The sequence below is a fragment of the Panthera pardus genome, unplaced genomic scaffold (assembly GCF_024362965.1).
Source record: "Panthera pardus isolate Hobbes unplaced genomic scaffold, ASM2436296v1 HiC_scaffold_1, whole genome shotgun sequence".
Taxonomy (NCBI): domain Eukaryota; kingdom Metazoa; phylum Chordata; class Mammalia; order Carnivora; family Felidae; genus Panthera; species Panthera pardus.
The window spans coordinates 2,720,377-2,734,067 of NW_026526654.1; positions in this window are offsets into that span (position 1 = coordinate 2,720,377).

Here is a 13,691-nt window from a genome sequence, read left to right on the forward strand (position 1 = left end):
GATAGCATCTAGGCATGAATAAAACATAAACTTAGGAGCACCCGGGTGGCTCAGTCAGTTAAATATCCAACTTTGGGTCAGGTTTTGATCTCATTGTTCATGAGTTCAAGCCCTGCATCAGGCTCTGTGCTGACAGCTCAGAGCCATGAGCCTGCTTCAAAATCCGTGTCTCCATCTCTCTCTCTGCTCCTTTTTTAAAAAAATTTTTTAGTGTTTATTTATTTTTGAGACAGAGAGAGACAGAGCATGAACGGGGGAGGGGCAGAGAGAGAGGGAGACACAGAATCTGAAGCAGGCTCCAGGCTGAGCTGTCAGCACAGAGCCCGACGTGGGGCTTGAACTCACGGACCGTGAGATCATGACCTGAGCCGAAGTCGGACACTCAACTGACTGAGCCACCCAGGTGCCCCTCTCTGCTCCTTCTTTGCTCACACTCTCAAAAATAAATAGACATTAAAAAAATTAAATAAAACATAGATTTACAAGAAAATTGTAGAACAGAAAAGTGCAGTTGAGGTAGGGTAAAGGAAAAATTTCAAAAGGAAAATTCTGATTGAGACATGAAAAGTCTATTAAGAGTTTTTACTCTCCTAACCAACACTACTGAGTGGTGTATCCTGGTGACACCAGTGGTGGTTTATAAATTCCTATTAAAAACATGAAGATGCACTGAGGATTTACTGTTAATGCTGCTTCATTGATGTTTACTAGGTTTGTTTACTTCTGGGACCCAGAAATTATGTCTTCGCATCAGCTGACTACTGAATTTTCAGGTTGAGTGTATGCAAACCTCTTAGAGACAAGAATATGGAAATTGAAAAAAGAATCAGATCTAAGAGGTAATTTACTAAAAATTTTGTTTATATTATTATTTTTTTAATTTGAGAGAGAGAGAGAGAGAAAGCATGTGTGGGGGAGGGACAGAAAGAAAGAGAGAATCTCAAGCAGGCTCCACTCCTAGTGCAGAGCCCCACCTAGGGCTTGATCCCATGACTGTGAGATAATGACCTGAGCTGAAATCAAGAGTCTGTCGCTTAACTGACTGAGCCACCCAGGTGCCCCAGTAAAAATATTCTTAATGTTTGTCTCATATTCTTAAAGTTGCACACAGTTAATTGAACTAAATATTCTCCCCTGGCTTCTCAAGTTGCTGTGAAGGATTCTATTAACTGAAATACTACCCTGAAGAAGGGCAAAACAGCAGATATAATTATTGGAAACCAGATCAGCCTTTTTTTAATTTCCATTTTACCTGTGTTCATGTACCTACACCCATGGATTTTCCTCATCACATCATATTTCCCCAAGTAGCAATGCTCCTCGTTACTTTCTGAGGGAAGCGTGGTGTTGGGACACTTGAATATTTTGGTTTCCACTTGCAGGCAGGATTTCTGAGGTTATATAGATAATTACAAGTATGCATGACAGCAGCAAGTGCCCCAGAGGATCCTTGAGGTAAACAGGAAACCACAGAGGAGGTAATTCCCTAGGCCTCGAGTAACTGATTTGTTTACCTACATGCATTGGGATTTTGCTCAAAACAAGACTATGGGAGAAAATTATCCTATTTATCCAAGACTTTATTCTACTGGGTTGCTTGAATAGAACCCATATTTTGGCCTCTCCTGGGGTCTCATTTATTTGGGATTGATTTTCTGACTCATCAACAAGAATCACATACTTGTGAACCTTTAATAAATTTACATGAAGATAGTAAATTTTACTTTATCTGGTAGCAGCCATATAGAGAAGGGCTATTTATCTTTGAGAGATTCATAAGCATTATCTGTCAGGACAAACAGATACCATCATAAAACCTGGCCATCTTGGTTTTCAGACAATTTATTCTATAATAATTTCACAAGATATATATATATATATATATATATATATATATATATATATATATATATAATTAGTGAAAAAGCTTTGTAAAAATGCACAATCACAAGTCACAATCAAGTGACTAGTGAAATCCACATGTGGGTCTCTCTTCCCACCTCCCTCCTTGCAGGTGATTATTGATTGATAACAAAGTGTGTATCTATCCAACCTTTTTCTATTCAGTATACATAGACATAAGATTCCTTAATACTTCATTTGTAACTTTTAAAAATAAATATTTGTTTTGGAATGATTTTAGATGTAAAGAAAGGGTGTGAGAAAAATAGAAAGGATTGAAGTATACCAGATTTATTTAATGTTAACCATGGTGTGTTTCTTAAAACTACAAAAATTAACATTGGTATATTACTATTATCTGAACTCTGGACTTCATTTGGATTTTACCAACTTTTACACTATTGTCATTATTTTCCTCTTCCAGGTTTCAATCCAGGATACTATGTTTCATTTAGTTATCATGTTTCCTTATTCTCCTCTGATCCATTTCTTAAAAACTTTAATTCACGTATTTAATTTCAAGATAGTTAACATAAAGTGTAGTCTTGGCTTCAGGAGAACAACCCAGTGACTCACCTTTTACATATGACACCCAGTGCTCATACCAAAAAGTGTCCTCCTTAATGGCCATCACCCGTTTAACCCACCTCCCTCCAACAACCCTCAGGTTGTTCTCTGTATTTCAGTCTCTTATGGTTTGCCTCCCTTTCTGTTTTTATCTTATTTTTGTTTCTCTTCCCCTATGTTCTGTTTTGTTTCTTAAATTTCACATATAAGTGAAGTCATATGATATCTGTCTTTCTCTGACTGACTTATTTTGCTTAGCATAACACACTCTAGTTCCATCCACATTGTTGCAAATAACAAGATTTCATTCTTTTTGATCACCGAGTAGTATTCCACTGTATATGTATATCACAACTTTTTTATCCATTATTCATCAGTAGATGCACATTTAGGCTTTTTCTATAATTTGGCCATTGTTGATAGTGCTGCTATAAACGTTGGGGTAAATGTGCCTCTTAGAATCAGCATTTTTGTTTACTTTGGATGAGTACCTAGTAGTGCAATTGCTGAATTATTAGGTAATTCTATTTTTAATTTTTTAAGGAATCTCCATATACTATTTTCCAGAGTGTCTGCATCAGTTTGCATTCCCACCAACAATGAAAAAGGGTTACCCTTTTTCTTCATCCTCACCAACATCTGTTTTTTCCTGATTTGTTAATTTTAGCCATTCTGACAGGTGTGAGGTGGTATCTCATCATGGCTTTGGTTATTATCTCTCTGATAATTAGCTATGTTGAGCATCTTTTGATGTATCTGTTAGCCATTTGTATGTCTTCTTTGGAAAAGTATCTATTCATGTCTTCTGCCCATTTCTTCACTGGATTATTTGTTTTGGGGGGGTTGAGTCTGATAATTTTTTATATATTTTGGATACTAACCCTTTATCTGATATGTCATTTGCAAATATTTTCTCCCATTTGGTTGCCTTTTAGTTTTGCTGGTTGTTCCCTTTACTGTGCTTTTTATCTTAATGAGGTCCCTATACACCAATAATGAAGCAGGAGATATCAAGGAATCAATTCCATTTACAATTGTGCCCCACACTATAAGATACCTAGGCATAAACCAAACCAAAAAGTTAAAAAATCTATATGATGGAAAGTATAGAAAGATTATGAAAGGAATTGAAGACACAAAGAAATGGAAAAACATTTCATACTCATGGATTCAAAGAACAAATATTGTTAAAATATCTATACTACCCAAAGCAATCTACACATTCAATGCAACTTCTATTAAAATAACACCATCATTCTTCACAGAGATAGAACAAACAATTCTTAAATTTGTATGAAACCACCAAAGACCCTGAATAGCCAAAGTAATGTTGAAAAAGAAAACCAAAGCTGGAGGCATCACAATTCCAGACTTTAATATGTATTACAAAGCTGTAAGCATCAAGACAGGATGGTATTGGTACAAAAACAGACCCATAGATCAATGGAACTGAATAGAGAACCCAGAAAATGGACCCACAAATATATGGCCAACTAATCCTCATCAAAGCAGGAAAGAATTTCCAGTGGAAAGAATACAGTCTCTTCAGCAAATGGTGCTGGGAGAACCGGTCAGCAACACGCAGAAGAATAAAACTGGACCACTTTCTTACACTATACACAAAAATAAATTCAAAATGGATGAAAGACCTAAACGTGAGATAGGAAACCATCAAAATCCTGCAGGAGAAAACAGTCAGCAACCTCTTTGACCGAGGCCTCAACATCTTCTTACTAGACATGTCTCCAGAGGCAAGGAAATAAAAACAAAAATGAATTATTTTCACTTTATTATGATCCATTTTTTTTAGTTTATTTATTTATTTTGAGAGAGAGAGAGAGAGAGCCTATGTGTGCATGAGTGGGGAAAGAGCAGAGAAAATCCCAAACAAGCTCCATGCTGTCATCCCAGAGCCTAAGGCAGGGCTTAAACCCAAGAACCACAAGATCATGACCTTAGCTGAAATCAAGAGTTGGACACTTAACCAACAGAGCCACCCAGGCATCCCTCCTCTGATCCATTTTTTAATGATCTTGACACTTAAAAAAGTATTGGTCAGATATTTAGGGATGATTATCATGTAGATGATATTATGTCATATTGGGCCATACATAGCATGAACACGAGTCATTGGTGGTGTTATTAACCTTCATCACCTGGTTAAGGTACTGTTAGCCAGGATTTCTCCATTTTAAAGTTACTATTTCTCTTTCCATACCCTTTATAAATTAAAGTTTATTTATTTTGAGAGAGAAACAGAGAGACCTTGAGTGGATAGGGACAGAGAGGGAGAATGAATCCCAAGCAGGTCCTGTGCTGTCAGCAGAGAGCCTGATGCATGGCTTGAGTACACAAACCATGAGATCATGACCTGAGCCAAAACCAAGAATCAGACCCTTAACTGACTGAGACACCCAGGTGCCCTCATACCCAATTTTTGTTGTTGTTGTTGTTGTTACCCATTTTATTTCATTTTATATTTTATTTATTTTATTTTATTTTTGATTTCATAATTATTTTCTCAGGTTAATTAACATACAGTGTAGTCTTGGCTCTAGGAGTACAACCCCGTGATTCATCTCTTACATATGATACCCAGTGCTCATCCCAAAAAGAGCCCTCTTTAATGCTCATCACCCATTTAACCCACCTCCCTCAAGCAACCCTCAGTTTGTTTTCTATATTTGAGTTTCTTAGGGTTTGTCTCCCTCTCTGTTTTTATCTTATTCTTGCTTCCCTTCCCCTGTGTTCATCTGTTGTGCTTCTTAAATTCCACATATGAGTGAAGTCATATGATATCTGACTTTCTCTGACTGATATATATGTGTATACACACACACACACACACACACACACACACACACACATACACATACACATACACATATATATACATATATGTATCACATCTTTTTTATTTTTTTCTTTTTCTTTTTTTAAATTTACATCCAACTTACCTAGCATATAGTGCAATAATTATTTCAAGAGTAGAATTCAGAGATTCATCACCTATATATAACAGCCAGTGCTCATTCCAACAACTGCCCTCCTCAATGCCCCTTGCCCATTTAGCCCATCCCCCCCACCCAAAACCTCTACAGAAACCCTCATTTGTTCTGTATCTAAAGTCTCTTATGTTTTGTCCCCCTCCCTGTTTTTATTTTATTTTTGCTTCCCTTCCCTTATATTTACCTGTTTTGTATCTTAAATTGCACTATGGGTGAAGTCAAGATGTTTTGTCTTTCTCTGACTGATTTATTTCACTTAGCATAATACAGTCTAGTACAATCCACATTGTTGCAAGTGAAAAGATTCCAACCTTTATGATTGCTGAGTAATATTCCATTACACACACACACACACACACACACACACACACACACCGCATTTTCTTTATCCATTCGTCAGTCAATGGACATTTGGGCTTTTTCCACATTTTGGCTATTGTCAATAGCACTGCTATAAACATTGGGGTGCATGTACCCTTTTGAAACAGCACTCCTGTATTCTTTCGATAAATACCTAGTAGTGCAATTGCTGGGTTGTAGGGTAGTTCTATTTTTAATTTTTTGAGAAAACTCCATACTGTTTTGAGAGTGGCTGCACCAGTTTGCATTCCCACCAGGAGTGCAAAAGTGTTCCTCTCTCTCTGCATCCTTGTCAACATCTGTTGTAGCCTGAATTGATAGCCAGCCATTCTGACTAGTGTGAGGTGGCATCTCATTGTGGTTTTGATTTGTATTTCTCTGATGATGAGTGATGTTGAGCATCTTTTCATGTGTCTATTATCCATCTGGACGTCTACTTTGGAAAATGTCTATTTGTAACTTTCCTATTTAATCACTGGATTATGTTTTTGGGGGTGTTGAGTTTGATAAGTTCTTTACAGATTTTGGATACTAACTCTTTATCTGATATGCCATTTGCAAATATCTTCTCCCATTCCATCAGTTGCCTTTTAGTTTTGCTGATTGTTGCCTCTGCCATGCAGAAGCTTTTTATCTTTATGAGGTCCCAATAGTTCATTTTTGTTTTTGTTTCCCTTGCCTCCAGAGACATATTGATTAAGAATTTGCTGTGGCTGAAGTCAGAGGTTTTTTTGCCTGCTTTCTCCTCTAGGATTTTGATGGCTTTCTGTCTTATGTTTAGGATGTTTAGGTCATCCAACCATTTCGAGTTTATTTTTGTGTACAGCGTAAGGAAGTGGTCGAGGTTCTTCTGCATGTTGCTGTCCAATTTTCCCAACACCATTTGCCAAAGGGACTGTCTTTATTCCACTGGATATTCTTTCCTGTTTTGCCAAAGATTAGTTGGCCAGACGTTTGTGGGTCAGTTTCTAGGTTCTCTATTCTGTTCCATTGATCTGAGTGTCTGTTTTTGTGTTAATACCATACTGTCTTGATGATTACAGCTTTGTAATACATTTTTTAAATGTTTATTTATTTTAGAGACAGAGAGACAGAGCACAAGTGGGGGAGGGGCAGAGACAGCGGGAGACAGAATCTGAAGCAGGATGCAGGCTCTGGGCTGTCAGCACAGAGCCCAGCGCAAGGCTCAAACCCACGAACCACAAAATCATGACCTAAGCCGAAGTCGGACACTCAACCAACTGAGCCATCAAGGAGCCGCTGTAATACATTTTGAAGTCTGGGATTGTGATGCCTCCAGGTTGGGTTTTCTTTTTCAAGAGTGGTTTGGCTATTTGGGATCTTTTCTGATTCAATACAAATTTTAGGATTCTTTGTTTTAGCTCTATAAAAAATGCTGGTATTCTTTTGATACGGATTGCATTGAATATGTAGATTGTTTTGCATAGTATTGACATTTTAACAAAATTTGTTCTTCCAATCCATGAGCATGGAATGTTTTTCCTTTTTTTGTGGAAAAACAAATTTCTTTCATAAGTTTTCTATAGTTTTCAGTGTATAGATTTTTAACCTCTTTGGTTAGGTTTATTCATAGATATTTTATGGGGTTTGATGCAATTGTAAATGGGATTGATTTCTTGATTTCTCTTTGTGTTGCTTCATTAGTGGTATATAGGAATGCAACCGATTTTTGTGCATTTATTTTATATCCTGCAACTTTACTGAATCCATGGATCATTTCTAGCATTTTTTTGGTGGACACTTTTGGGTTTTCCACATACAGTATCATGTTGTCTGTGAAAAGTGAAAGTTTGACTTCTTCATTGTTGATTTGGATGCCTTTCATTTCTTTCTGTTGTCTGATTAGTTAGGCTAGGACTTCCAACACTATGTTGAATAACAGTGGTGAGAGTGAACATTCTTGTCATGTTCCCGATCTTAGGGGAAAAGCTCTCACTTTTTCCCCATTGAGGATGATATTAGCAGTGGGTCTTTTGTGTATGGCTTTTATGATCTTGAGGTATGATCCTTCTATCCCTACTTTCTTGAGAGTTTTTATCAAGAAATGATGCTGTCTTTTGTCAAATGGTTTCTCTGCACCTCTTGAGAGGATCATGTGGTTCTTCTTATTTTGTTTATTAATGTGATGTATTACATTGAGTTAGTTGTGGATATTTAACCAGCCCTGCATCCCAAATATAAATCCCACTTGGTCCTGGGGAATAATTCTTTTAAAGTTTTGTTGGATCCATTTGGCTAGTATCTTGAGAATTTTTGCATCCATGTTCATCAAAGGAATTGGTTTGTAGTTCTTTTTAGTGTGGTCTTTGTCTGGTTTTGGAATCAAGGTAATTCTGGCCTCATAGAATGAATTTGTAAGTTTTCTTCCATTTCTATTTTTTAGAACATCTTTAAAAGAATAGGTTTAACTCGTCAAAAAATATTTGGTAGACTTTCCCTGTAAAGCCATCTGGCACTGGAATGGTTTTTTGGGAGATTTTTGATTAGTAATTCAATTTATTTACTGGTTATTAGTTTGTTCATATTTTATCTTTCTTCCTATTTCAGTTTTGGTACTGTATACGATTCTAGAAATTTGTCCATTCCTTCCAGATTTCCTAATTTATTGGCATATAACTGCTCAAAATATTTTCTTATTATTGTTTCTATTTCTACAGTGTTGGTTGTGATCTCTCCTCTTTCATTATTCATTCAATTTATTTAGATCCTTTACTTTTTCTTTTTGATCAACTGGGTAGGGGGTTTCCAATTTTGTTAATTCTTTCAAAGAACACGCTCCTGGTTTCATTGATCTGTTAAAATGTTTTTTTTTTTATTTCCATAATATTGATTCTGTTCTACTCTACTCTTTCTCATATTCTGCTGGTTTGGGGCTTATTTGCTGTTCTTTTTCCTCCTCTTTATGGTGTAAGGTTAGGTTGTGTATCTGAGACATTTCTTCCTTCTTTAGGATGGCCTGTATTTCCTCTTCTGACTGCCTTTGCGACCAATACCTCTGGGATACCTGTTGTCATTTTCATTGGCTTTCATGTCCTTTTTTTTTTTCAGTCTTTGATTTTATTTTTTATATTAAATATAATTTATTGTCAAATTGGTTTCCACACAACACCCAGTGCTCATCCCAACAGGTGCCCTCCTCAATGCCCACCACCCAATTTCCTCTCTCCCCCTCATCAACCCTCAGTTTGTTCTCATTATTTAAGACTCTCTTCTGGTTTGCCTACCTACCTCTCTGTAACTTTTTTCCCTCACTTCCCCTCCCCATGGTCTTCTCTTAAGTTTCTCAGGATTCACATATGAGTGGAAACATATGGTATCTGTCTTTCTCTGCCTGATTTAATTCACTTAGCATAATACCCTCCATCTACGTTGCTACAAATACAAATAATTAGTATTCCATCTTCTTTATCTATTTGTCAGTTGATGGACATTGAGGCTCTTTCCATAATTTGGCTATTGTTGAAAGTGCTGCTATAAACATTGGGGTACAAGTGCCCCTATGTATCAGCACTCCTGTATACCTTGGGTAAATTCCTAGCAGTGCTATTTCTGGGTCATAGGGTAGATCTATTTTTAATTTTTTGAGGAACCTCAACACTGTTTTCCAGAGTGGGTGCACCTGTTTGCATTCTCACCAACAATGCAAGAGGGTTCCCATTTCTCCACATCCTCTTCAGCATCAATAGTCTCCTAATTTGTTCATTTTAGCCACTCTGACTGGCATGAGGTGGTATCTCAGTGTGGTTTTGATCTGTATTTCCCTGATGAGGACTGACGTTGAGCATCTTTTCATGTGCCTGTTGGCCATCCAGATGTTTTCTTTAGAGAAATGTCTATTCATGTTTTCTGCCCATTTCTTCACTGGATTATTTGTTTTTCAGGTGTGGAGTTTGGTGAGCTCTTTATAGATTTTGGATACAAGCCCTTTGTCCGATACGTCATTTGTAAATATCTTTTCCCATTCCGTTGGCTGCCTTTTAGTTTTGATTGTTTCCTTTGCAGTGCAGAGATTTTTATCTTCATGAGGTCCCAATAGTTCATTTTTGCTTTTAATTCCCTTGCCTTTGGGGATGTGTCAAGTAAGAAATTGCTGCGGCTGAAGTCAGAGCGGTTTTCTCCTGCTTTCTCCTCTAGGGTTTTGATGGTTTCCTGTCTCACATTCATGTCCTTCACCCATTTTGAGTTTATTTTTGTCAATGGTGTAAGAAAATGGTCTAGTTTCATGCTTCTGCATGTTGCTATCCAGTTCTCCCAGCACCATTTGCTAAAGAGACTGTCTTTTTTCCATTGGATATTCTTTCCTGCTTTGTCAAAGATTAGTTGGCCATCCTTCTGTGGGTCTAATTCTAGGGTTTCTAATCTATTGCATTGGTCTATGTGTCTGTTTTTGTGCCAATACCATGCTGTCTTGATGATTATAGCTTTGTAGTCGAGGCTAAAGTCTGGGATTGTGATGCCTCCCACTTTGGTCTTCTTCTTCAATATTACTTTGGCTATTCGGGGTCTTTTGTGGTTCCATACAAATTTTAGGGTTGCTTGTTCTAGCTTTGATAAGAATGCTGGTGCAATCTTGATTGGGATTACATTGAATGTAGCTTTAGGTAGTATTGACATTTTGACAATATTTATTCTTCCAATCCATGAGCACGAGATGTTTTTTGATTTCTTTGTATCTTCTTCAATTTCCTTCATATGTTTTATATAGTTTTAAGCATACAGATCTTTTTAACCTCCTTGGTTAGGTTTATTCCTAGGTATTTTATGATTTTTGGTTCAATTGTGAATGCGATCAGATTCTTTATTTCTCTTTCTATTGCTTCTTTATTGGTGTATAAAAATGTAACCGATTTCTGTACATTAATTTTCTACTCTGAGACTTTGCTGAAATCATGTATCAGTTCTAGTAGACTTTTAGTGGAGCCTGTCGGGTTTTCCATGTAGAGTATCATGTCGTCTGTAAAAAGTGAAAGTTTGGCTTCATCTTTGCCAATTTTGATTCCTTTGATTTTATTTTGTTGTCTGATTGCTGATGCTATGACTTCCAACACTATGTTAAGCAACAGTGGTGAGAGTCGACATCCCTGTAGTGTTCCCGATCTCAGGGGGAAAGCTTTCAGTTTTTCCCCATTGAAGATGATGTCAGCTGTGGGCTTTTCATGATGTTTAAGTATGTTACTTCTATCCTGACTTTCTCGAGGGATTTTATTAAGAAACGATGCTGAATTTTGTCAAATGCTTTTTCTGCATCGATTGACAGGATCATACGGTTCTTTTATTTTCTTTTATTAATGTGATGTATCACATTGATTAATTTGTGAATATTGAACCAGCCCTACAGCCCAAGAATGAATCCCACTTGATCATGGTGAATAATTCTTTTTATAGGCTGTTGAACTCCATTTGCTAGTATCTTGTTGAGAATTTTTGCATCCATATTCATCAGGGATATTGGCCTGTAGTTCTCTTTTTTGCTGTGTCTCTGTCTAGTTTAGGAATCAAAGTAATGCTGGCTTCATAGAATGAGTATGGAAGTTTTCCTTCCCTTTCTATGTTTTGGAACAGCTTGAGAAGGATAGGTATTATCTCTGCTTTAAATGTCTGGCATAATTCCCCTGGGAACCAATCTGGTCCTGGACTCTTCTTTGTTTGGAAATTTTTTATAACTGATTCAATTTCTTCATTGGTTATGAGTCCGTTCAAATCTTCTCTTTCTTCCTGTTTGAGTTTTTTGGAAGTGTGTGGGTGCTTAGAAAATTGTCCATATCTTCTCGGTTGTCCAATTTGTTGGCATATAATTTTTCATAATATTCCCTGATAATTGCTTGTATTTCTGAGGGAGTGGTTGTAATCTTTCCATTTTCATTCATGATTTTATCTATTTGGGTCCCTTCTCTTTTCTTTTTGAGAAGCCTGGCTAGAGGTTTGGAATTTTATTTATTTTTTCCAAAAACCAACTCTTGGTTTCATTGATCTGCTCTACAGTTTTTTTAGATTCTATATTGTTTATTTCTGCTCTGATCTTTATTATTTCTCTTCTTCTGCTGGGCTTGGCGTGTTTTTGCTGTTCTGCTTCTATTTCCTTTAGGTGTGCTGTTAGATTTTGTATTTGGGATTTTTCTTGTTTCTTGAGATAGGCCTGGATTGCAATGTATGTTCCTCTCAGGACTGCCTTTGCTGCATCCCAAAGCATTTGGATTGTTGTATTTTCATTTTCATTTGTTTCCATATATTTTTTAATTTCTTCTCTAATTGCCTGGTTGACCCATTATTCTTTAGTAGAATGTTTTTTTAACCTCAATGCTTTTGGATATTTTCCAGACTCTTTCCTGTGGTTGATTTCAAGTGTCATAGCATTGTGATTTGAAAGGGTGCATGGTATGATCTCAATTCTTTTATACTTATGAAGGGTTGTTTTGTGACCCAGAATGTGATCTATCTTGGAGAATGTTCCATGTGCACTCGAGAAGAAAGTATATTCTGTTGCTTTGGGATACAGAGTTCTAAATATATCTGTCAAGTCCATCTGGTCCAATGTATCATTCAGAGCCCTTGTTTCTTTATTGATCCTGTGCTAGATGATCTATCCATTGTTGTAACTGGGGTGTTAAAGTCCCCTGCAATTGCCACATTCTTATCAATAAGGTTGTTTATGTTTGTTATTAACTCTTTTATATATTTGGGTTCCTCCGAATTTGGTGCATAGACATTTATAATTGTTGGCTCTTCCTGATGGATAGACCTTGTAATTATTATATAATGCCCTTCTTCATCTCTTGTTACAGCCTTTAATTTAAAGTCTAGTTTGTCTGATATAATATGGCTACTCCCAGCTTTCTTTTGACTTCCAGTAGCATGTAGATAGTTCTCCATCCCCTCACTTTCAATTTGAAAGTGTCCTCAGGTCTAAAATGAGTCTCTTGTAGACAGCAAATAGATGGATCTTGTTTTTTTATCCATCCTGATACCCTATGTCTTTTGGTTGGAGCATTTAGTCCATTTACTTTCAGTGTTATTATAGAAAAATATGGGTTTAGAGTCATTGTGATGTCTGTAGGTTTCATGCTTGTAGTGATGTCTCTGGTACTTTGTGATCCTTGCAACATTTCACTCACAGGATCCCCCTTAGTATCTCTTGTAGGGCTGGTTTAGTGGTGATGAATTCCTTCAGTTTTTGTTTTTTTTGGGAAAACTTTTATCTATCCTTCTATTCTGAATGACAGACTTGCTGGATAAAGGATTCTCAGTTGTATATTTTTTCTGTTCATCACATTGAAGTTTTCCTGCCATTCCTTTCTGGCCTGCCAAGTTTCAGTGGATATGTCTGCTACTAGTCTTATGGGTCTCCCTTTGTAAGTTAGAGCCTGTTTATCCCTCACTGCTTTCAGAATTTTCTCTTTATCCCTGTATTTTGCCAGTTTCACTATGATATGTCATGCAGAAGATCAATTCAAGTTATGTCTGAAGGAAGTTCTCTGTGCCTCTTGGATTTCAATGCCTTTTTCCTTCCCCAGATCAGGGAAGTTCTCAGCTATGATTTATTCAAGTGCACCTTCAGCCCCTTTCTCTCTCTCTTCCTCTTCTGGATTCCTATGATATGGATATTGTTCCATTTGATTGCATCACTTAGTTCTCTAATTCTCTCCCTCATAATCCTGAATTTTTTTCTTTGTTTTTCTCAGCTTCCTCTTTTTCAATAATTTTATCTTCTAATTCACCTATTCTCCCCTCTTCCTCTTCAATCCATGCTGTGCCACCTCCATTTTATTTTGCACCTCATTTATAGCATCTTTTAATTCACCGTGACTATTTTTTAGTCGCTTGATCTCTGTAGCA